Below are 23,915 nucleotides of genomic sequence, written 5' to 3'. Positions count from 1 at the left end.
CCCATGTCTCCCACCACCCCCACCCCTCCAGTCACCAGGGTCAGCCTCCACCAGGCCCCCACCCATGTCTACCACCACCCCGACCCCCACCCCCCAGCCACCAGGGGCACCCTCCACCAGGCCCCCACCCATGTCTCCCACTCCCCCCACCCCCCAGCCACCAGGGGCAGCCTCCACCAGGCCCCCACCCATGTCTCCCACCACCCCCACCCCCCCAGTCACCAGGGGCAGCCTCCACCAGGCCCCCACCCATGTCTCCCAGCACCCCCACACCCCAGCCACCAGGGGCAGCTTCCACTAGGCCCCCACCCATGTCTCCCAACACCCCCACCCCCCAGCAGTGCAGGGGCAGCCTCCACCAGGCCCCCACCCATGTCTCCCACCACCCCCACCCCCCAGCCACCAGGGGCAGCCTCCACCAGGCCCCCACCCATGTCTCCCACCACCCCCACCCCCCAGCCACCAGGGGCAGCGTCCAGCAGGCCCCCACCCATGTCTCCCACCACCCCCACCCCCCAGCACTGTGGGGCACCTAGGTGCCAGAAGGCCCCCACCCATGTCTCCCAGCACCCCCACCCCCCAGCACTGTGGGGCACCCTCCACCAGGCCCCCACCCATGTCTCCCACCACCCCCACCCCCCAGCAGTGCAGGGGCACCCACCACCAGGCCCCCACCCATGTCTCCCACCACCCCCACCCCCCAGCAGTGCAGGGGCAGCCTCCACCAGGCCCCCACCCATGTCTCCCAGCACCCCCACCCCCCAGCAGTGCAGGGGCAGCCTCCACCAGGCCCCCACCCATGTCTCCCAGCACCCCCACCCCCCAGCCACCAGGGGCAGCCTCCACCAGGCCCCCACCCATGTCTCCCAGCACCCCTACCCCCCAGCCACCAGGGGAAGCCTCCACCAGGCCCCCACCCATGTCTCCCACCCCCCCACCCCCAAGCACTGTGGGGCACTCACCACCAGGCCCCCACCCATTTCCAACACATGTTCCCCACCACCCCCACCCCCCAGTAGTGCAGGGGCAGCCTCTACCAGGCCCCCACCCATGTCTCCCACCGCCCCACCCCCCAGCAGTGCAGGGGCAGCCTCCACCAGGCCCCCACCCATGTCTCCCACCACCCCACCCCCCAGCAGTGCAGGGGCAGCCTCCACCAGGCCCCCACCCATGTCTCCCACCACCCACACCCCCAAGCAGTGCAGGGGCAGCCTCCACCAGGCCCCCACCCATGTCTCCCACCACCCCACCCCCCAGCACTGTGGGGCACCTGCCAGCAGGCCCCCACGCTTGTCTCCCAGCACCCCCACCCCCTAGCACTGTGGGGCACCCTCCACCAGGACCCCACCCATGTCTCCCACCACCCCCACCCCCCAGCAGTGCAGGGGCAACCACCACCAGGCCCCCACCCATGTCTCCCACCACCCCCACCCCCCCACCACTGTGGGGCACCTGCCAGCAGGCCCCCACCCATGTCCAACTCATGTTCCCCACCACCCCCACCCCCCAGCACTGTGGGGCACCTGCCAGCAGGCCCCCACCCATGTCCAACTCATGTTCCCCAGCACCCCCACCCCCAGCACTGTGGGGCACCTGCCAGCAGGCCCCCACCCATGTCCAACTCATGTTCCCCACCCCCCCCCCCCAGCAGTGCAGGGGCACCCACCACCAGGCCCCCACCCATGTCTCCCAGCACCCCCACCCCCCAGCCACCAGGGGCACCCACCACCAGGCCCCACCCATGTCTCCCAGCACCCCCACCCCCCCAGTCACCAGGGGCAGCCTCCACCAGGCCCCCACCCATGTCTCCCAGCACCCCCACCCCCCAGCCACCAGGGGCAGCCTCCACCAGGCCCCCACCCATGTCTCCCAGCACCCCCACCCCCCAGCAACCAGGGGCAGCCTCCACCAGGCCCCCACCCATGTCTCCCACCACCCCCACCCCCCAGCAGTGCAGGGGCAGCCTCCACCAGGCCCCCACCCATGTCTCCCAGCACCTCCACCCCCCAGCCACCAGGGGCAGCCTCCACCAGGCCCCCACCCATGTCTCCCAGCACCCCCAGCCCCCCAGTCACCAGGGGAAGCCTCCACCAGGCCCCCACCCATGTCTCCCAGCACCCACACCCCCCAGCCACCAGGGGCACCCACCACCAGACCCCCACCCATGTCCCCCACCACCCCACCCCCCAGTAGTGCAGGGGCAGCCTCCACCAGGCCCCCACCCATGTGTCCCAGCACCCCCACCCCCCAGCCACCAGGGGCAGCCTCCAACAGGCCCCCACCCATGTCTCCCAGCACCCCCACCCCCCCAGCAGTGCAGGGGCACCTGCCAGCAGGCCCCCACCCATGTCCAACTCATGTTCCCCACCACCCCCACCCCCCAGCACTGTGGGGCACCTGCCAGCAGGCCCCCACCCATGTCCAACTCATGTTCCCCACCACCCCCACCCCCCAGCACTGTGGGGTACCTGCCAGCAGGCCCCCACCCATGTCCAACTCATGTTCCCCACCACCCCCACCCCCCAGCACTGTGGGGCACCTGCCAGCAGGCCCCCACCCATGTCCAACTCATGTTCCCCACCACCCCACCCCCCAGCAGTGCAGGGGCACCCACCACCAGGCCCCCACCCATGTCTCCCAGCACCCCCACCCCCCAGCCACCAGGGGCACCCACCACCAGGCCCCACCCATGTCTGCCAGCAGCCCCACCTCCCAGCCACCAGGGGCAGCCTCCACCAGGGCCCACCCATGTCTCCCACCACCCCCACCCCCCCAGTCACCAGGGGCAGCCTCCACCAGGCCCCCACCCATGTCTCCCAGCACCCCCACCCCCCAGCCACCAGGGGCAGCCTCCACCAGGCCCCCACCCATGTCTCCCACCACCCCCACCCCCCAGCAGTGCAGGGGCAGCCTCCACCAGGCCCCCACCCATGTCTCCCACCACCCCCACCCCCCAGCCACCAGGGGCAGCCTCCACCAGGCCCCCACCCATGTCTCCCACCACCCCCACCCCCCCAGCCACCAGGGGCAGCCTCCAGCAGGCCCCCACCCATGTCTCCCACCACCCCCACCCCCCAGCACTGTGGGGCACCTGCCAGCAGGCCCCCACCCATGTCTCCCAGCACCCCCACCCCCCAGCACTGTGGGGCACCCTCCACCAGGCCCCCACCCATGTCTCCCACCACCCCCACCCCCCAGCAGTGCAGGGGAACCCACCACCAGGCCCCCACCCATGTCTCCCACCACCCCCACCCCCCAGCAGTGCAGGGGCAGCCTCCACCAGGCCCCCACCCATGTCTCCCAGCACCCCTACCCCCCAGCCACCAGGGGCAGCCTCCACCAGGCCCCCACCCATGTCTCCCACCACCCCCACCCCCCAGCAGTGCAGGGCCAGCCTCCACCAGGCCCCCACCCATGTCTCCCAGCACCCCCACCCCCCAGCCACCAGGGGCAGCCTCCACCAGGCCCCCACCCATGTCTCCCAGCACCCCCACCCCCCAGCCACCAGGGGCAGCCTCCACCGGGCCCCCACCCATGTCTCCCAGCACCCCCACCCCCCAGCACTGTGGGGCACCTGCCGGCAGGCCCCCAGCCATGTCTCCCAGCACCACCACCCCCCAGCCACCAGGGGCAGCCTCCACCAGGCCCCCACCCATGTCTCCCACCACCCCCACCCCCCAGCACTGTGGGGCACCCACCACCAGGCCCCCAACCATGTCCAACTCATGTTCCCCAGCACTCCCACCCCCCAGCACTGTGGGGCACCTGCCAGCAGGCCCCCACTCATGTCCCCTATCTCCCCCACCCCCCAGCACTGTGGGGCACCTGCCAGCAGGCCCCCACCCATTTCCAACACATGTTCCCCACCACCCCCACCCCCCAGCAGTGCAGGGGCAGCCTCCACCAGGCCCCCACCCATGTCTCCCACCACCCCCACCCCCCAGCAGTGCAGGGGCAGCCTCCCCCAGGCCCCCACCCATGTCTCCCACCACCCCCACCCCCCAGCAGTGCAGGGGCAGCCTCCACCAGGCCCCCACCCATGTCTCCCACCACGCACACCCCCAAGCAGTGCAGGGGCAGCCTCCACCAGGCCCCCACCCATGTCTCCCACCACCACCACCCCCACCCCCCAGCACTGTGGGGCACCTGCCAGCAGGCCCCCACTCTTGTCTCCCAGCACCCCCACCCCTTAGCACTGTGGGGCACCCTCCACCAGGCCCCCACCCATGTCTCCCACCACCCCCACCCCCCAGCAGTGCAGGGGCACCCACCACCAGGCCCCCACCCATGTCTCCCACCACCCCCACCCCCCCAGCACTGTGGGGCACCTGCCAGCAGGCCCCCACGCATGTCCAACTCATGTTCCCCACCACCCCCACCCCCCAGCACTGTGGGGCACCTGCCAGCAGGCCCCCACCCATGTCCAACTCATGTTCCCCAGCACCCCCACCCCCCAGCACTGTGGGGCACCTGCCAGAAGGCCCCCACCCATGTCCAACTCATGTTCACTACCACCCCCACACCCCAGCACTGTGGGGCACCTGCCAGCAGGCCCCCACCCATGTCCAACTCATGTTCCCCAGCACCCCCACCCCCCAGCACTGTGGGGCACCTGCCAGCAGGCCCTCACCCATGTCCAACTCATGTTCCCCACTACCCCCACCCCCCAGCAGTGCAGGGGCACCCACCACCAGGCCCCCACCCATGTCTCCCAGCACCCCCACCCCCCAGCCACCAGGGGCACCCACCACCAGGCCCCACCCATGTCTCCCAGCACCCCCACCCCCCCAGTCACCAGGGGCAGCCTCCACCAGGCCCCCACCCATGTCTCCCAGCACCCCCCACCCCCCAGCCACCAGGGGCAGCCTCCACCAGGCCCCCACCCATGTCTCCCAGCACCCCCACCCCCCAGCCACCAGGGGCAGCCTCCACCAGGCCCCCACCCATGTCTCCCACCACCCCCACCACCACCCCCAGCAGTGCAGGGACAGCCTCCACCAGGCCCCCATCCATGTCTCCCAGCACCTCCACCCCCCAGCCACCAGGGGCAGCCTCCACCAGGCCCCCACCCATGTCTCCCAGCACCCCCACCCCCCAGCAGTGCATGGGCAGCCTCCACCAGGCCCCCACCCATGTCTCCCAGCACCCCCACCCCCCAGCCACCAGGGGCAGCCTCCACCAGGCCCCCACCCATGTCTATCACCACCCCCACCCCCCCAGTCACCAGGGGCAGCCTCCACCAGGCCCCCACCCATGTCTCCCAGCACCCACACCCCCCAGCCGCCAGGGGCACCCACCATCAGACCCCAACCCATGCCCCCCACCACCCCACCCCCCAGCAGTGCAGGGGCAGCCTCCACCAGGCCCCCACCCATGTCTCCCAGCACCCCCACCCCCAGCCACCAGGGGCAGCCTCCAACAGGCCCCCACCCATGTCTCCCAGCACCCCACCCCCCCAGAAGTGCAGGGGCACCTGCCAGCAGGCCCCCACCCATGTCCAACTCATGTTCCCCACCACCCCCACCCCCCAGCACTGTGGGCCACCTGCCAGCAGGCCCCCACCCATGTCCAACTCATGTTCCCCAGCACCCCCACCCCCCAGCACTGTGGGGCACCTGCCAGCAGGCCCCCACCCATGTCCAACTCATGTTCCCCACCACCCCCACCACCCAGCACTGTGGGGCACCTGCCAGCAGGCCCCCACCCATGTGCAACTCATGTTCCCCAGCCAACATGTCATCACAATCTAGATCCCTGGTCCCTATGGTCAGCCTCCAAATGCAAAACACCCACCCGAGTATTGCATCCACCCACTCATAATTTGCAATTACATCACAGAACACCAATTGCAAGTTCCGAAACAAACACATTTCCCTCACATACACCCAATGGGTGTCAGTGAATCTCAAAACACATATCATGAAATGCATGAAACCAATGAGATACCACACATTGAAGTTCACCAAAAAAAATATGTATTAAAGGAAACATAAATAGAATAAAAAATGAAGAAACAGAAATGTGAATGTCCAAAAATTAAAAGAAGCATGTCCGTGAAAAAAAGCAAAACCAAAAATAAAATTCCAAAGTAATGTTGTCCAAAGTCAATGTCCACAAAACAAAATCCAATGGGAAATAAAAAAGAAAGCCATTGCTCCATGGTTAAAAAGTGAAAAAAATACAATCCAACAGTGAACTATGTACATGGGAACAAGCCAGGGTCCATTATCCCAACAAAAGAAATGAAACCTATCTAACTACACTAACTAATAAAATAAACTATATACAAAAATGTGGCCAATGTCCGAAAGGTCCAAATAAAATCAAAACAAAAATGAAACCTAACACTACCTACATAACTATGTACAAGGGCAACGGGCTAGTTTCACGGCTCACTTGTGGATGTCCCGGGCCAGGGCATCATCGAACTCCTCCTCAATGTCCCGGAGGCGGTCCTCCTCCATGGCCCCGAGGGTCCGCAGGGCCGTCGACGTCTCCACCTCCAAACCCCTGCGGATTGCCTCGAGGCACTCGGCCCGCCTCAGGGCCCTCCGCATGGAGTTCTCCGCCCAGACCATTGTGAGCCGTGCCTCTTCCGCCCGCTGCCGCTCCGCATCTATGGCGTGGTCCAACCGCTACCACACGGAAGACACTCTCTGTCCTGGGTCCTCCTGCCCTCCGGCCGATGCCTGCCCCTCCGATGTTGAAGGCCCCGAGCCTTCATGGCTCCCACCACGTTGCTGCTGCTGCTGTGCCTCTGCCCGTGCACTGCCTCCTGCTGCCTGCACATCCTCCGCTGGCTGGGGTGCAGTCGTAGATGTGGCCACCCCTGCTGGACGTCCGACTCCCGACTGTGGCAGGGATGCCTCCTCCACCAGCCTGGCCGCACCCTCAGAGGCAGCGCCACAGGGCACCCAGGTGACTGATGGGTGGGAAGATGGCACAGAGGACGACTGGCGCGTAGGGGGTCCAGTTGAGGAGGGGGTCGTAGCAAGCCCCTTCAGACGGAGGAATCCGGCCTGGGTGACCTGTCCCAGCAGGCTGACATGGTCAACGAGCCATTCGAGATGACGTGCAGTCTCTTCATGAAAAGACTGCAGGTCACCTCGCATGGCCCGTTGACGCAACGCCACACCAGCCAGGACAGGCTCAACCCGGACCTGGATAGCCACATCCGTAGGCAGAGGAAGGCCAGTAGACGTGAGCTCATCCCCTGCCTGAAAACGGGTCTGGACGTAGGCATCCCTGCTGGTGCAAGATGATGCACGGACAGGATCAGGGACAGGATTGCACACAGGCACCTCTGCGGTGGCCTGTGCTGCCTCCTGTCCCTGGTCCTGCACTGCACCACTAGCACCAGTGGGATCCCCACCTCCAGACCCCGTATCTGGTGCTTGCACGGCCTCCTCCTCCACCAAACCCCCCACCAACCTGGATGACTCCGTGTCATCTTCCCCTGTTGGGCCCTGTGGGGTCCCAGCTGCCCCTTCTGCTGCTGAGGAGTCCAACTCCAACCTCCGCCTCTTGGACCTCCCCCCGGCAGCTGCGGCCTGGGACGCGGCACCAGACTCCTCACTCCCCGACGAGATCACAACATGGGAGGGGAACCGGGCCTTGCGTCTCCGGCTGGCGTTGGGATCCCCGCCGCTGTGCTCCACAGCACCTTCTCCGCCCTCTTCATAAGTTGACGATGCAGACAGGGAGAAACAAAACACAGGCATCAGGGCACTGTACAATGGACACATACACACATGACAGTTGTACATGAGTGGCATTGGCAAACCTCAGACATGTCATCACAATCCCCAACACACATGTCATTACAACTCGCACACATGAGCCATATCACAGCCATATCGCAACTGCCACCACCATCCATACACATACAACAGCATGAGCAGCCAAAGGTGAGCCAGACATCACATGCAACACAGGAAGTGCACCACACATGTACACACACCACCACACTTGCATGCATGTGTACACCTCTGCCAAGTGTCGCAGTGTTCAGATGGGCATCCATGTCACATCTGCCAATCAGGCTTCCACATACCGCTGTCACATGCATCCATGTTGCATCACTGTTGCACCCTTGTCAAATACACACACATGCACATGTACACAGTGCTGATACATGCAGCCTAAAACAACATACATGCATGACATCACAGACATGTCTACTTACATACACATTCAGCCAAACATGAGTGCCCACACAACTGCATTTGGCATGCAAGCCTACACACACAAGCACCATCCATGTCTCACACATTCCAGCCCTCGCATGTGTCAGCCCCACGGCCCTGTACACCCCCACCCATACTCGACCCCATACAAACAGATGTGCAACCTGCACACTACTGAATAATCACCACACGCACTGCTCACAATCAAGATGCATGTACACTCACCGCTCGACTCCAGACGGTCTGCCTCTCAAGGACCTGGACGTGGAGCGCTGGGGATATGCGTTCCAGGACCCTCATCTGTTCTTCCGACAAATGGCTCCGGCGCCCCTTGGCATCCGCTGCCTTCAAGAGGTGCCGGGCCTTGTTCAGGGTCCTGGACCTGAAGTCCTCCCAGCGCTTCTTGACATGTTGTAAATCGCGGACTGCCACCCCCTCCGCGTTGATGGCTGTCACGATGTCAGTCCAGATCCAAGTCCGTCCTTCCTTGTCGGCGCGGGAACTTCCGAAGAGGGCATCATACTGCCCCAGGACTTGCTCCACCAGGACACCAACTTCGGTGGCACTGAAGCTGGTGCCCCTCTGCCTCTCTGGCCGGGGGTTGTCAGTGGTCTCAGATGGTGTTTGCCCCGACATGACAACCCCAGAGGCAGGAGTGGGTGGGCAACTGGGTCCTGGGGCAGGGCTGTGGAGCGATGGAATCCCAGTCAGGAGTCTTCGGTTCCAGCAGGGGTGGTCACAGCAACAGCTCCCCTGGCTGATGTGCAGGCCGCAAATGGCAGGGCACGTGGGCAGCAGGCAGTCAGGCAGAAGCAGATGGCAGGTGGGAGCGTGCTCGGGGCTCTGGGGGGCAGTAGTTCGGCCTTCTGGGCAGGAGCGTGGTCTTCCATGTGCTTACGCGTGGCCAGCTTGATACGGAGTGATTTGGCACGTGAAAAATCTGCACGTCAGCGTGTAATTCGAGGAAAGGCCCTTAGCGCGTAAGCGCGTCTGCACGCATACGCATTTTCATTGGACAGAAGGCCCCTCAAGCGCAAGCGCCCCTGTGACGTGACACGTACAGACGTGCATGGGCATTTCAGCGCGCGTGAAAAACTGCACGTCCGCGTGTAATACGAGGAAAGGGCCCATGCGCGTAAGCGCGTGTGGAAAACTGCACGTCCGCGTGCAATACGAGGAAAGGGCCCATGCGCGTAAGCGCGCGTGAAAAACTGCACGTCTGCGTGTAATACGAGGAAAGGGCCCATGCACGTAAGTGACGTGACGCGCGCGTGCGTTTCCCTCAGCACGGGTCAAAGGTGAGCGGGCCCAGCAGTTCGCTGTACGTGCCTTTCGTGGAGACCGACGTGTGTTGCTGCTTCCTGTTGTTTCGCGCGCCATCACAACTTCACAGCTATCAAGGACGTATCTCTTCTTTTGGCGGGGGTATTGGCTACGCGTGTTTTTCTGCATCGCGCTAGTTAGACGGTGAGTCGCACATGCTCTTTTTCCCACTGCGGGTGCCCCTGTGTATCGCACCCATTTTCGATGTCATAGTAGCCTGCGTGTCCCACGCGTACGCGTTATTCGTGTTACTGGGTGCCACCGCGTACTGCGGGAGGTTGAATCCACGCACGTAGGCTGCAGGGTTGCGTGCACGGTTTTACTGCAGTTTTGGGGTGCCTGAGCTTTGCGTGACCCGTCACCACATCACCGGGGTCACATACAGCCTTGCAGGTGCAGAGGGGCTGTTAACATCTTGCTTTCCACCCCCTTCACCCCAATTGCCCAGGTCAATTGTGGTGTACACCTCCCATTGGCAGACACTCCATCTGTGCCAGCACTACTACATCTGTGCCATGGTTGGGAGGCCACCAAAGGTGAGGGGCGCCTCAGCTGGGCGTACTCCTCGTGGCGGGCGTGGTCGGGGACGTGGCCGTGGTGACCAGGGAGTAGGGGGACTCCAGGGTGTCCAGGGCAGCCACAGAGGGGGAAGAGGCAGGGGTGCGCCACTTGAGCACAATGTTTTGCCATGTGTCGGTGCAGCCATGCCACCACCCCCTGTGGTTCCGGGGGATGCAGCTCCTGCATCTGCACTGGCACCCATATGACCCAGAAATCCGTTCCATCGACTGCCACGGGCCCAAGGGTAGTGGTAGCTGCAGGTGCAGCTGTAGACACCGCCACCCAGGCTCAGGGTCTGCCAGCGCAGGCTGCGTTGTCACTTGAAGAGCCCTTGGTAGATCTCCAACAGGCCAGGGGGGAAACCATAGGGGCCGACCGGGCTGCTCAGACCAAGGCACGCGTCCCTGGGGCAGTCATGTCATCTGCTGCCCCGAACAGCCGGGTGTTGGCAAGTGCAGGGGCAGATGCACCCAACAGCACCCCGGTTGTGAGTCTGCCAACCAGGACCGTTGCGGTCAATGACCCTGCCACAGCTGATGTTGCTGCGCAGGGTCCATTAGTGGGCACCCAGCTGCCACTGACACAAGTCAGGCCTTTGGTCATCCCTCCACCTGCCACTCCCTTGGCTCAATCCACCGAACCCACTGGCCATACTGGTCAGGGCAGCATTAGCCAGCCAGGGTCTGCGCCACAGTCCAAGAGGAGGAAGGTTGCACCTGCAGCACAGGCTGGGACCCCACACACAGCCACGACCTCCTGCACGTCGAGGAAGAAGCCTTTCTGTAAGCAGGAACTGGACTTCCTCGTGGACTACGTGCGGGGCCACAGCCATGACATGCTAGTGGGTGCCAATAGTCAGACTACGGCTGCCCAACGTGACACCCACTGGAAGCATGTTGCAGAACATGTCAGTTCATTCGGCCATGAGGTACGCACGGCGCAGGAGTGCAAAAAGCGTTGGAATGACATCAAGCGCAGCACTAAGGCCAAGCGTGCCTCAAATTACAACTTGACTCTGGTGACTGGCGGTGGGCCTGCACCAGAGGAGGAAGAACTCACTCCGCATGAGGCTCTCGTTGCAGAGTTCATACCACCTGAATTGGTCGAAGGAGTGGGAGAGATGCTGGACTTTGATGCCCAGTCCAGTGAGTGTTGATGCGTGTTTGTTGAGGACGTGTGTGTTTCACTTGTGGGATGTGTTGTGCATGATTGCTGCTACATGTGACCTGTACATGGTTCTGATGTGTAAGTAATGCAATGCTACCGTCATGCATGTCTCCTCTGCCTGCATGCGGGACTCCATGTGGGCATGCTCCCTTGCCCCTCCTCTGCCACTCTGCACTCCAGTTCCACCTTTGCACTGGTCTGCTCCAATCTTGCCAATGTGTAGTTTCTTGTTCATGTGTCCTGTGTAGATGCTAATGTCCAGCGTAGAAACTGGCAGACATATGCCGTGTGGTACAGCCTTAGTACTCGATGCAGGGTATCTCACTTGTACTGTGCATGGGTCAGATGTCCCGCAGGGACATGAGTGCCCATTCATGCTCCATGTGCATTGCACGCATGCCCCTATGTGTCCTTGACTTGATGATCACTGTAATATGAGTCCTTGGTTACATACATTGCCTGCCATCTCATCGGCCTCCCCATGTGAACTGTGGCTCAGTCCTGCGTTGCACACATGTTTAGGCCCTGACAATCTGTGTGGCTCACAGGCCTCAGCCTGTTCAATGGCCAATGACTCTGTCCAACTCTTGTGTCTTCTTCACACGTGGGCGGCCTCCAGAGTTTTCATCATGTGTCCTGCCCACTGTCCCAGCATCATTTGCAGTGTTGTAATTTGAATCACATTAAGCTGTTGATGCCAGTCAACACTGCCTATCAATACACAGGTGTATGGTCAGCCTTTTGATACCATGCTAGGCATCCCTGCTTTGGTACTGGGGTGGAGGGGTGCTTGGCTTCTAGACATGGTACACATTGAATGCACAATGCACGTGATGTCTGAATTTGACATTGCACTGCCTTCACATTTCCTGGCAGACACCATGTAGTGCTTGTACATGTAGGTAGTGAGTGGCGTACACATTTTCTGCACTGCATAGACCCACTTCCATGGAAACTGCCACCTTTCAACAGGTCTGATCACAGAAGCTATTCAAAGTAGACCCAGCATGCATGCCAGGTCATATGTTGTGTGTCACATGTCTGCCGGATGCCTTTGCTGTCGGTGTGTGTGTGTGTCGTGTGCTTCTGACATGTGTATTGACCTTTTTCTCTCTATTTTTCAGGTGATGACGCAATGGAGGCGGAGGATGGTGTTGTCATGCCAGACACAGGGTTGGTAACACCACATCAACCCGGCACTAGTGGGGGTCGTGGGGTGGTAGGCCACGAAAACCCCCAAGTGCTACAGTCCATCTTGTCTCTGGCTGCCTATGAGTCCAGCCTTGATGACGACTCTGACATCCATGTTGAGTTGGATGAGCATCAAGTCCATGTGTCAGGGGTGAGTGATTCTGATGTGGACACTCCTCTGTCTGCGACACCTGCACTGAGGGATCAGACAGTCTTGGTTCCTCCGCCCATGGTGGATCAGGACGCAGGTCACCCTCCACACCAGTCACTGATGTGCCTGGGACATCACGTCGATGGGGGCATGTAGTCGTGCAGCCGCAGGTGGTGCCAACACAGCGAGGACCCCCGGTCCTTGGGTCCCGCAGGGGTCAAGCCCGGCAACGCGGTCGCCGCATGCAACCACTGTATACTGAGTGGGAGCAAGACATGACTGCCAATTCCGAACGGCAGGGGGCAGCAATGGAGAACATCGCTGAGAGCATGGAGCGTGTGGCCCGATCTGTGCTCCCCCCTGCTAGGCAGGTGCTTCTCCAGCAGCAGGTGGCACGGTCCACGGCCCGCTCGCTCAGGCTGGGCATGGCGGCCTCAGACAGGGCACGCCAGGCTGAAATGTCGTCTCTGCGTCAAGCAATTGCTGCTCACGCAGAGGCGCACATGGATGCCCTGAGGGAGGAGTATGCTTCCCTCAGATCCACTCTGGGTGTCCTTATGATGTCCCAGAGGCAGCAGGCAGAGGAGAGGTTTGCACAGCTTGATCGTACCATCTCGGCTGAGCTACAGGCTTGCCGGGAGGTGCAGCGGTTGTCCAGCCAGGCCTTGCAGGAGGAACTCTGTGTTACACGTGCTACCTTGCAAGAGGAAGCACGTGTATCACGTGAGGTTCTGCATGCAGACCTACGTCACATCGCCACACAGAACCAGGCTCACCCGTCCGGCAGACTTGCTGCCGACGAGGGGCAAGCTGCGGCTAGGCGTGGCCAGGCTACTGTGCCACGTCCTCCATTCCAGGATGAGCCAGACTCGGACGACCATCTATCTCCCACATAGGTCGTGCTGTGCAGGCGTTGAGCCCATGGAGGATTTTTTTTTTGGCTCAGCATCATCGCATGTGGATGTTGAGCAGCACCCTGTACCTCCCCCCTCCTGGGTGCCTCCCCTCCGCCCCGGGTCATATGTGGCCATTTTTGATTTTTCTTTTAGTTTAGTTAGTTAAGTTTCTGTTTGATAGTTAGTTTAAATAGGTAATATAGGTTTTCCATAGTTAGTGTAATTAGTTAATAGTTGAGTTAGTTTAAAATTGCTAGTCTATTGTGCTTTCATGTGACGGTGCGGTGCTTTGTGGCTTTTGAAGGCATCCACTGTCTGTTCCAGCTGGGCCCTTCATGGTTGTCTTGTGTATGTGTTTGCTGCTTGGGGTCCTTGACTCACATATGCCACTCCTGCCTCCCTTATCCATGGGCTCGCAAGGATGGTTCGGTGTTACAGAATTTTACACAAGGGCTTTGGACTGTCATATATGTGGCATGTCTGGTGCTGTGTGACTTGTGTTGACACCCCTAGTGGGGATGATTTAGGTGTCATTGTCCACTGTTCAGCTTTTGCTAGATGGGGTGTGTCATGATTAATGTGGACATTGATTGCTATGCATTGTGTAGTATGTTTCATATCTTTTCTGTACACGTGCTTGTTGCATTTCATGCTGTAGATAGTGTTCCACACTTTGGAGGTGAAAGACGGACTGATGGTGTGATTCGTGATGTGACTCTCTGACATGGTCAAGTAATGAGATGCCTGATGAGACACACACAGATGACTTTGAAGCATTAATCATGTGTTTCATGCCCTTTCTGCAGGGGGATGAGCCTCCAGAGCACCTTTGCCAGCAGACATGTCCCATTGGACGACGGAATTCTGGACCCGTTTGTTGGTGCCCACATGCACATGGGTGCACAAGCAGAGGCACAGTGATTGCAGACCCACATCCTAGAACTGCTGACATGTTCCAAGGAACTCCAGGCAAGGTGAGCATCACAGGGGGGCCACGACACAGCAAAGCTTGCACCAGGCGAGTTGCACATGCAGGCTTAGTCACAGCACTGAGGGTGAGCTTAGACGAATATTGGTGTTGAAGCACACAATGCAGCTAAGATGTGTTTGTGGACTGATGGCTGTTGATAGTAGGGTTGTCTGGGACACATGCAGGGGCAGTGGCACATACCCTCCGGTACACGAAGGTCCATTGAGGCACTTGTATCAACCATGTAGCCTTCCGAGACATGGAAAGGGGCAGCTCACAGGGACATACAGCAAGGGACATACTCGGGTGCAGTGCATGTCTTTTCCACGTACTTCATGATAAATGCACTGCCAACTTTGTTTCGGTCATGGTGGTACGCAACTTGCTCTGTAGTCATGGCTTGCTATATGGGTCTGTCTGCTTACCCAGGGAACATTGCATGTTGTGTGAATTGTGACACATTGGTGTTCCATTTGCCACGCACCCACCAGCAGCTGACTTACTGCATTGACTGTGTATGACCCGTCACAGGGGTGATGTTATATATGGGTACGAAGCATCGAGCACAGATTGTCTGTTTGTAGAGTAGTTTGTTGCTATGGGGCATGTTTGGTGTTGTGCTTTTGTGTAATTGGCACGTATAGGTTGTTGACTGTGGCTCTCTTTGCAGCATTGCAGTGCTCCTGTAACCGGACCTGGGAGTGCGCAGGCAGGAGGCCAGCACTCAAAACCAGAGCTAAGTGTCTTGTTGTTTTTCTTACGAACTGCTCTGCATAGGCTTGCTGGGGAGTGTACTGATGCATGGATGTATGTGTGGTTCAATTTGGTATGTTTTTTCTCCCTAATCACCCGTGATCCTATGCAATTTTGAAACCTGTACCCTCTACCCGGTGTTCCTGCTTCCCGTGCCTATCCAAGCAACGTTCCCTGACCCTCTTTCCCCACTGGGGTTGCGATTGCCTGTGTAAGCCCCGAACTTGCAGGCGCCAAAACCCTACAGGGGGTGGTTGGTTCGTACCACTCCTGAGCCTGGACTACAGAAGGCCATGACAATGATGTCTAAGTTTGTTTGGATTGTGTATGTGTTCATGCAGGTTGTACATTTTCGTGCATTCCCTAGTTTCATGTGTCATTCCTCCTCCCCTCTCCTGCCACTCATTCCAGTCATCCAGTGTGTCAACACCTGTCCCGACTGCATATCCCTGAACCTCATTCCCCACCAGGGTCTCAGGGGCCTGTGTGAGTTTGACCTTGCAGGCACCCGGGACATGGTGGGGGTGGTTGTTTCGTGACACTCCCGCGCCTGTACAGGGGACCTGTGACAGTACACATCCATTCATGATGCATCATCCTATGTCATGTACCACACATGTCTCACATCCTGTCGTGACATTGTTTTGCTGTGCTAGCTTGGTTGTTGCATCATTGTGGTAGTACTTGGCCTTTGTGAGGTACTGCTACGTCAAGTCATCTACTGGAGGGTGTTCGGGTTCGTTTTTATGCCTTGGATTTTGTGATTTTGGAAATGAGTGTGGATTCTGAGGGTTCAGGCATCTTTTTACACACAAGGTGGGAGATGGTGACGAAGGGTAAAGGTGATCCTGTGGCCAGGTGGAATTGAGGTTTGGAGGCTCCATGACCCAGGTGCAGTTGTTCAGTGGGTCATGGTCATTAGTGAGGGAGGGGGGGTTGTTGTTGATAGTTGCCTTGCCCTGCAGTGTGATGGGAACTCTGACATAGTAATGGTGGTATCCTATGTACATGTTGTGTTCTGCTGATCAATGCCTGTTCATGTGTTGTGTTTTCCTTTCAGGTGCGAGGAGATAGTTCTGGTTTGACATGCTGGGGTGTACACATGGTGGATGTTCACATGTGATGTGTAGGGAACACTGATGGTCACTTGAGTGCACATGCATATGTGGAGTGCATGTCCTTGCAGAACCACACACTTGCACTCTGATGCACTACATGTACTCCCACCCTTGCATATCCACGTGTACACTGTTTGCCTTCTGGTGCCCACTTTGTCCCGGCAGCACATGTTCTGTGACCGATTATGGATCCAGTACATGCCTAATTTGATGTTTGATGTGGTCTGTCACTTAGATGTGATGCTCAGGGTGTGCATCACACACAATGGCTGTTCACTGTGCTGTGCGCTGAGCAGTGTGATGCAGGAGTAGGACACTGCACACATGAGCTGCAGTGTTGATTTTGCAATGCATAATGTGCATGTAGACAGGCATTCATTGTGATGTTACGTCTACGACTGTTGTAATGCATTTGGAAATGACTTATTTTGGGTGAGAGATTTTGTTGGTCTGTCATTTCATCTGATTCCGGGTCAGGCAGCAGTGTCCGATGCCACTGTACATTTAGGACATGGCAATGTGTACCTTATCGTTACTGCGTTGGTGTATGGGTATTGCTTGCCATGTCATGTTGATGTTTGGGAGGGTTTGAGTGACATGACAGTGATGGCCATGGCCTGTTTTGCAGGTGTGTGTGATGCACACCTTGCATGTCCGGGTCATCCGCTTCTCAGAGCAACTAGCTGGGGGTAGATTTCTCTCCGCAGCAGGGCCCTCCCCCTGGAACAGACTTCCGGCCTGACTTGAACTTGAGGGGAACCATCTCCAGTTCTGGAAGCACCTCAAGACCTTCCTCTTTGCTTCTGCTTACTCTCTGCCTCTCCCTTGCAGAATTCTTCACTGGAACTGCACATGAGCTGCAACTGGGCCACTCTCACCGACCTCGGTCCCTGGCCCAGCCACTCTCCACTTGCACTGCCTCCCTGGCAACCCCTGCACTGCAGTACCGTATCTCTATCCCTACAGCCCTGCCTTCCCAGCACTTGTCTGCACTTACCTTTGTAGTTGCCACCAGGCGACCTATGTATTATTTTTTTGGGCTACTTCCCCTGTACTGGACTCCCCCCCACCCTTCCCCTTGAATTTTTCCATCCCCCTACTCCTGCACTTGCACGATCTCAATGACACCTGGCCTAGTAGTACCGTTCTCTGTGTTCCCTTGTTCCCCCCTCCCTGTCTCATTGCGCCTTGGAATACGTGTGTATGGCCCATATCATGTCATATGTCATATGTGTGCCTTTTGGTCACACAGGATAGCTTGTGTTTAAGTAGCTAGGGATGCAGACGATGTGGCACTTCCATGGTAACTATCTCAGGGTGGTAGGGTTATGACAGTTGACTGTCTCTTTGTCATCATCGATTGTCACCTGGTATGTGCCAGGCCTGTGTGCACTCCGCAGGGGTGGGAGTTTAGGTGAAAAATGTGGCCACAAGCTGGGTCCGGGCTTCCTCGCCACGTGCCCTGTCCCCTCCCATGGGCAGCGCCTGTGCCTGTGGTTGGGGATGTGGGGGCACCACCATGTCCACCGGGACGCCCTGCCGTGTTGCAACATTGTGCAGGACACATGCTGCCACAATGATCCTGCACACTACTGGTGGTGCATAGAGTAGTTGCCCACCAGAGCGGTCAAGGGAGCGGAAACGTGACTTGAGCACTTCGAATGTGCGCTCCACTATGCCCCTGGTTGCAATGTGGGAGGCGTTGTATCTTACCTGGGGTGGTGTGGTGGGGTTCCGGATTGGCGTCATCATGTGGTTGCTCAGAGGGTAGGCACTGTCCCCTGGGGAGGTGATAATAGTTGAGATTATTAGGGTTTGGATATTTGTCTGTGTGTGACTTGCATGCATGTGCAAGGGCATTTGTACTGACCTAGGAGCCATGTGTCGCCATGCTGCCCAGCTTCCAGGGCCCGGCTCAGGGCGGACATTCTGTATATGAAACTGTCATGGGTGGAGCCAGGGTAGTTTGCATAGACAGAGGTGATGATTCCCTTTGCATCACATACCACCTGTACATTGATGGAATGCCAGTGCTTGCGGTTTCGGTAGATGTGCTCAATGGCCCTAGGTGGACGTAGGGCCACATGGGTGCAATCTATGGCACCGAGCACTTTGGGGAAGTGTGCCACCCTGAAAAAATTCAGGACAACGGCCTGCCTTTCTGCGGGTGTTCTGGGCATGTATATGTGCCTGCGGACTGAGGGGCGCGCTGTCATGATTGCCAGTACCTGGTGTAGGCAGCGTGACTGCGTGGCCTGTGAGACCCCCCCCACTATGGCAGTGGTCCGCTGAAATGACCCAGTGGCCAAAAAATGCAGGACATTGAGCAGCTTCTCCAAGGGGCTCAATGCTTGGGAGCAAAGGGTGGGGGATGTGAGGTCATCTTCCCACTCCCTGACCAGGTCTAGGATGATATGGGGTGGAAACCTATACCTGCCGTAGACCTGGTCGTCAGGCATCCCAAAAAGGCTTGTCCGTGGTGCGAAAATGCGTGCCCTGGCTATGCTCCTCCTCCTGCGGTGTCCCACGATCAGTGCAGCGACAAATGGGGCATTCATCGTAGTTGTATATACGCGTTTGTTGTTTGCGCGCACTTTTATGCTGTGCGCGGGGACGCCTCCGCCTGCCTTCGTGTGGGCGGACGCGTTGACGCCTGTGCACGTCTTTTGCCGTGCGCGGGTTTCCCGTATTCGGATACGTGGTAAGACTGTAGGTCCGAGTGTCATCGCGTGTGATCGGAGGGGAGTGAGCGTACACGCTATTGGCCTGGGTACGTGTGTTTCGGGGTGCGCGGGAAGTTCCACACGCGATTTGCCTGGGTACGTGTGTTCCTGGGTGCCTTGAACTTTCACACGCGATTGGTGGAAATCCACGTGTGTTCTGTCATCACGTGCAATGAGGGAAACACCCGCGCGCGTCACGTCACAGATGCGCTCACGCGCTAAGGGCCTTTGGTCCAATGAAATCGCATATGCGTGCTGCCATGCATACGCGCTAAGGGCCTTTCCTCGTATTGCACGCGGATGTGCAGTTTTCCACACGTGCTTACGCGCATGGGCCCTTTCCTCGTATTACACGCGGACGTGCAGTTTTTCACGCGGGCTGAAATGCCCATGCACGTCTGTACGCGTCACGTCACCGGGGCGCTTGCTCTTGAGGGGCCTTCTGTCCAATGAAAATGCGTATGCGTGCAGACGCGCTTACGCGCTAAGGGCCTTTCCTCGAATTACACGCTGACGTGCATATTTTTCACGTGCCAAATCACTCCGTATCAAGCTGGCCACGTGTAAGCACATGGAAGACCACGCTCCTGCCCAGAAGGCCGAACTACTGCCCCCCAGAGCCCCGAGCACGCTCCCACCTGCCATCTGCTTCTGCCTGACTGCCTGCTGCCCACGTGCCCTGCCATTTGCGGCCTGCACATCAGCCAGGGGTGCTGTTGCTGTGACCACCCCTGCTGGAACCGAAGACTCCCGACTGGGATTCCATCGCTCCACAGCCCTGCCCCAGGACCCAGTTGCCCACCCACTCCTGCCTCTGGGTTTGTCATGTCGGGGCAAAAACCATCTGAGACCACTGACAACCCCCGGCCAGAGAGACAGAGGGGCACCAGCTTCAGTGCCACCGAAGTTGGTGTCCTGGTGGAGCAAGTCCTGGGGCAGTATGATGCCCTCTTCGGAAGTTCCCGCGCTGACAAGGAAGGACGGACTCGGATCTGGACTGACATCGTGACTGCCATCAATGCGGAGGGGGTGGCAGTCCGCGACTTACAACATGTCAAGAAGCGCTGGGAGGACTTCAGGTCCAGTACCCTGAACAAGGCCCGGCGCCTCTTGAAGGCAGCGGATGCCAAGTGGCGCCGGGGCCACTTGTCGGAAGAACAGATGAGCGTCCTGGAACGCATATCCCCAGCGCTCCACGTCCAGGTCCTTGAGAGGCAGACCCGTCTGGAGTCGAGCGGTGAGTGTACATGCATCCTGATTGTGAGCAGTGCGTGTGGTGATTATTCAGTAGTGTGCAGGTTGCACATCTGTTTGTATGGGGTCGAGTATGGGTGGGGGTGTACAGGGCCGTGGGGCTGACACATGCGAGGGTTGGAATGTGTGAGACATGGATGGTGCTTGTGTGTGTAGGCTTGCATGCCAAATGCAGTTGTGTGGGCACACATGTTTGGATGAATGTGTATGTAAGTAGACATGTCTGTGATGTCACGCATGTATGTTGTTTTTGGCTGCATGTATCAGCACTGTGTACATGTGCATGTGTGTGTATTTGACAAGGGTGCAACAGTGATGCAACATGGATGCATGTGACAGCGGTATGTGGAAGCCTGATTGGCAGATGTGACATGGATGCCCGTCTTAACACTGCGACACTTGGCAGAGGTGTACACATGCATGCAAGTGTGGTGGTGTGTGTACATGTGTGGTGCACTTCCTGTGTTGCATGTGATGTCTGGCTCACCTTTGGCTGCTCATGCTGTTGTATGTGTATGGATGGTGGTGGCAGTTGCGATATGGCTGTGGTATGGCTCATGTGTGCGAGTTGTAATGACATGTGTGTTGGGGATTGTGATGACATGTCTGAGGTTTGCCAATGCCACTCATGTACAACTGTCATGTGTGTATGTGTCCATTGTACAGTGCCCTGATGCCTGTGTTTTGTTTCTCCCTGTCTGCAGCATCAACTGATGAAGAGGGCGGAGAAGGTGCTGTGGAGCACAGCGGCGGGGATACCACCGCCAGCCGGAGACGCAAGGCCCGGCTCCCCTCCCATGTTGTGATCTCGTCGGGGAGTGAGGAGTCCGGTGCCGCATCCTAGGCCGCAGCTGCCGGGGGGAGGTCCAAGAGGCGGAGGTTGGAGTTGGACTCCTCGGCAGCAGAAGGGGCAGCTGGGACCCCACAGGGCCCAACAGGGGAAGATGGCACGGAGTCATCCAGGTTGGTGGGGGGTTTGGTGGAGGAGGAGGCCGTGCAAGCACCAGAGACGGGGTCTGGAGGTGGGGATCCCACTGGTGCTAGTGGTGCAGTGCAGGACCAGGGACAGGAGGCAGCACAGGCCGCCGCGGAGGTGCCTGTGTGCAATCCTGTCCCTGATCCTGTCCCTGCATCATCTTGCACCAGCAGGGATGCCTACGTCCAGACCCGTTTTCAGGCAGCGGATGAGCTCACGTCAACTGGCCTTCCTCTGCCTGCGGACGTGGCTATCCAGGTCCGGGTTGAGCCTGTCCTGGCTGGTGTGGCGTTGCGTCAACGGGCCATGCGAGGTGACCTGCAGTCTTTTCATGAAGAGACTGCACGTCATCTCGAATGGCTCGTTGACCACGTCAGCCTGCTGGGACAGGTCACCCAGGCCGGATTCCTCCGTCTGATGGGGCTTGCTACGACCCCCTCCTCAACTTGACCCCCTACGCACCAGTCGTCCTCTGTGCCATCTTCCCACCCATCATTCACCTGGGTGCCCTGTGGAGCTGCTTCTGACGGTGCGGCCAGGCTGGAAGAGGAGGCATCCCTGCCACAGTCGGGAGTCGGACGTCCAGCAGGGGTGGCCACATCTACGACTGCACCCCAGCCAGCGGAGGATGTGCAGGCAGCAGGAGGCAGTGCACGGGCAGAGGCACAGCAACAGCAGCAACGTGGTGGGAGCCATGAAGGCGCGGGGCCTTCAACATCGGAGGGGCAGGCATCGGCCGGAGGGCAGGAGGACCCAGGACATAGAGTGTCTTCCGTGTGGCAGCAGTTGGGCCATGCCATAGATGCGGAGCGGCAGCGGGCGGAAGAGGCACGGCTCACAATCGTCAGGGCGGAGAACTCCATGCGGAGGGCCCTGAGGCGGGCCGAGTGCCTCGAGGCAATCCGCAGGGGTTTGGAGGTGGAGACGTCGACGGCCCTGCGGACCCTCAGGGCCATGGAGGAGGACCGCCTCCGGGACATTGAGGAGGAGTTCGATGATGGCCTGGCCCGGGACATCCACAAGTGAGCCGTGAAACTAGCCCGCTGCCCTTGTACATAGTTATGTAGGTAGTGTTAGGTTTCATTTTTGTTTTGATTTTATTTGGACCTTTCGGACATTGGCCACATTTTTGTATATAGTTTATTTTATTAGTTAGTGTAGTTAGATAGGTTTCCTTTCTTTTGTTGGGATAATGGACCCTGGCTTGTTCCCATGTACATAGTTCACTGTTGGATTGTATTTTTTTTTCACTTTTTAACCATGGAGCAATGGTTTTCTTTTTTATTTCCCATTGGATTTTGTTTTGTGGACATTGACTTTGGACAACATTACTTTGGAATTTTATTTTTGGTTTTGCTTTTTTTCACGGACATGCTTCTTTTAATTTTTGTACATTCACATTTCTGTTTCTTCATTTTTTATTCTATTTATGTTTCCTTTAATACATATTTTTTTGTGTGGTATCTCATTGGTTTCATGCATTTCATGAGATGTGTTTTGAGATTCACTGACACCCATTGGGTGTATGTGAGGGAAATGTGTTTGTTTCGGAACTTGCAATTGGTGTTCTGTGATGTAATTGCAAATTATGAGTGGGTGGATGCAATACTCGGGTGGGTGTTTTGCATTTGGAGGCTGACCATAGGGACCAGGGATCTAGATTGTGATGACATGTTGGCTGGGGAACATGAGTTGCACATGGGTGGGGGACTGCTGGCAGGTGCCCCACAGTGCTGGGGGGTGGGGGGGGTGGGGAACATGAGTTGGACATGCGTGGGGGCCTGCTGGCAGGTGCCCCACAGTGCTGGGGGGTGGGGGTGCTGGGGAACATGAGTTGGACTTGGGTGGGGGCCTGCTGGCAGGTGCCCCTGCACTGCTGGGGGGTGGGGGTGCTGGGAGACATGGGTGGGGGCCTGGTGGAGGCTGCCCCTGGTGGCTGGGGGGTGGGGGTGCTGGGAGACATGGGTGGGGGCCTGGTGGAGGCTGCCCCTGCACTGCTGGGGGGTGGGGGTGGTGGGAGACATGGGTGGGGGCCTGGTGGTGGGTGCCCCTGGTTGCTGGGGGGTGGGGGTGCTGGGAGACAAGGGTGGGGGCCTGGTGGAGGCTGCCCCTGGTGACTGGGGGGGGTGGGGGTGGTGGGAGACATGGGTGGGGGCCTGGTGGAGGCTGCCCCTGGTGGCTGGGGGGTGGGGGTGCTGGGAGACATGGGTGGGGGCCTGGTGGAGGCTGCACCTGCGCTGCTGGGGGGTGGGGGTGCTGGGAGACATGGGTGGGGGCCTGGTGGAGGCTGCCCCTGCACTGCTGGGGGGTGGGGGTGGTGGGGAACATGAGTTGGACATGGTTGGGGGCCTGCTGGCAGGTGCCCCTGCACTGCTGGGGGGGTGGGGGTACTGGGAGACATGGGTGGGGGCCTGCTGGCAGGTGCCCCACAGTGCTGGGGGGTGGGGGTGCTGGGGAACATGAGTTGGACATGGGTGGGGGGCTGCTGGCAGGAGCCCCACAGTGCTGGGGGGTGGAGGTGGTGGGGAACATGAGTTGGACATGGATGGGGGCCTGCTGGCAGGTGCCCCACAGTGCTGGGGGGTGGGGGTGCTGGGGAACATGAGTTGGACATGGGTGGGGGCCTGCTGGCAGGTGCCCCACAGT

The 23,915-nt window shown here is 59.1% G+C and overlaps 1 protein-coding gene across 1 annotated transcript in view; it reads right to left on the bottom strand.

Moving 5' to 3' along the window:
* Positions 1-23,915, bottom strand: part of LOC138481016 (sodium- and chloride-dependent neutral and basic amino acid transporter B(0+)-like) — an 839,328-nt gene that overhangs the window by 423,732 nt on the left and 391,681 nt on the right. The gene's annotated exons all lie outside the window — the stretch shown is intronic.

Source organism: Ambystoma mexicanum, chromosome 5p (genome assembly GCF_040938575.1).
Source record: "Ambystoma mexicanum isolate Mex_15411 chromosome 5p, UKY_AmexF1_1, whole genome shotgun sequence".
Lineage (NCBI taxonomy): Eukaryota > Metazoa > Chordata > Amphibia > Caudata > Ambystomatidae > Ambystoma > Ambystoma mexicanum.
The sequence above is the reverse complement of the archived record's forward strand: the minus strand, read 5'-3'. Positions and strand labels throughout refer to the sequence as shown.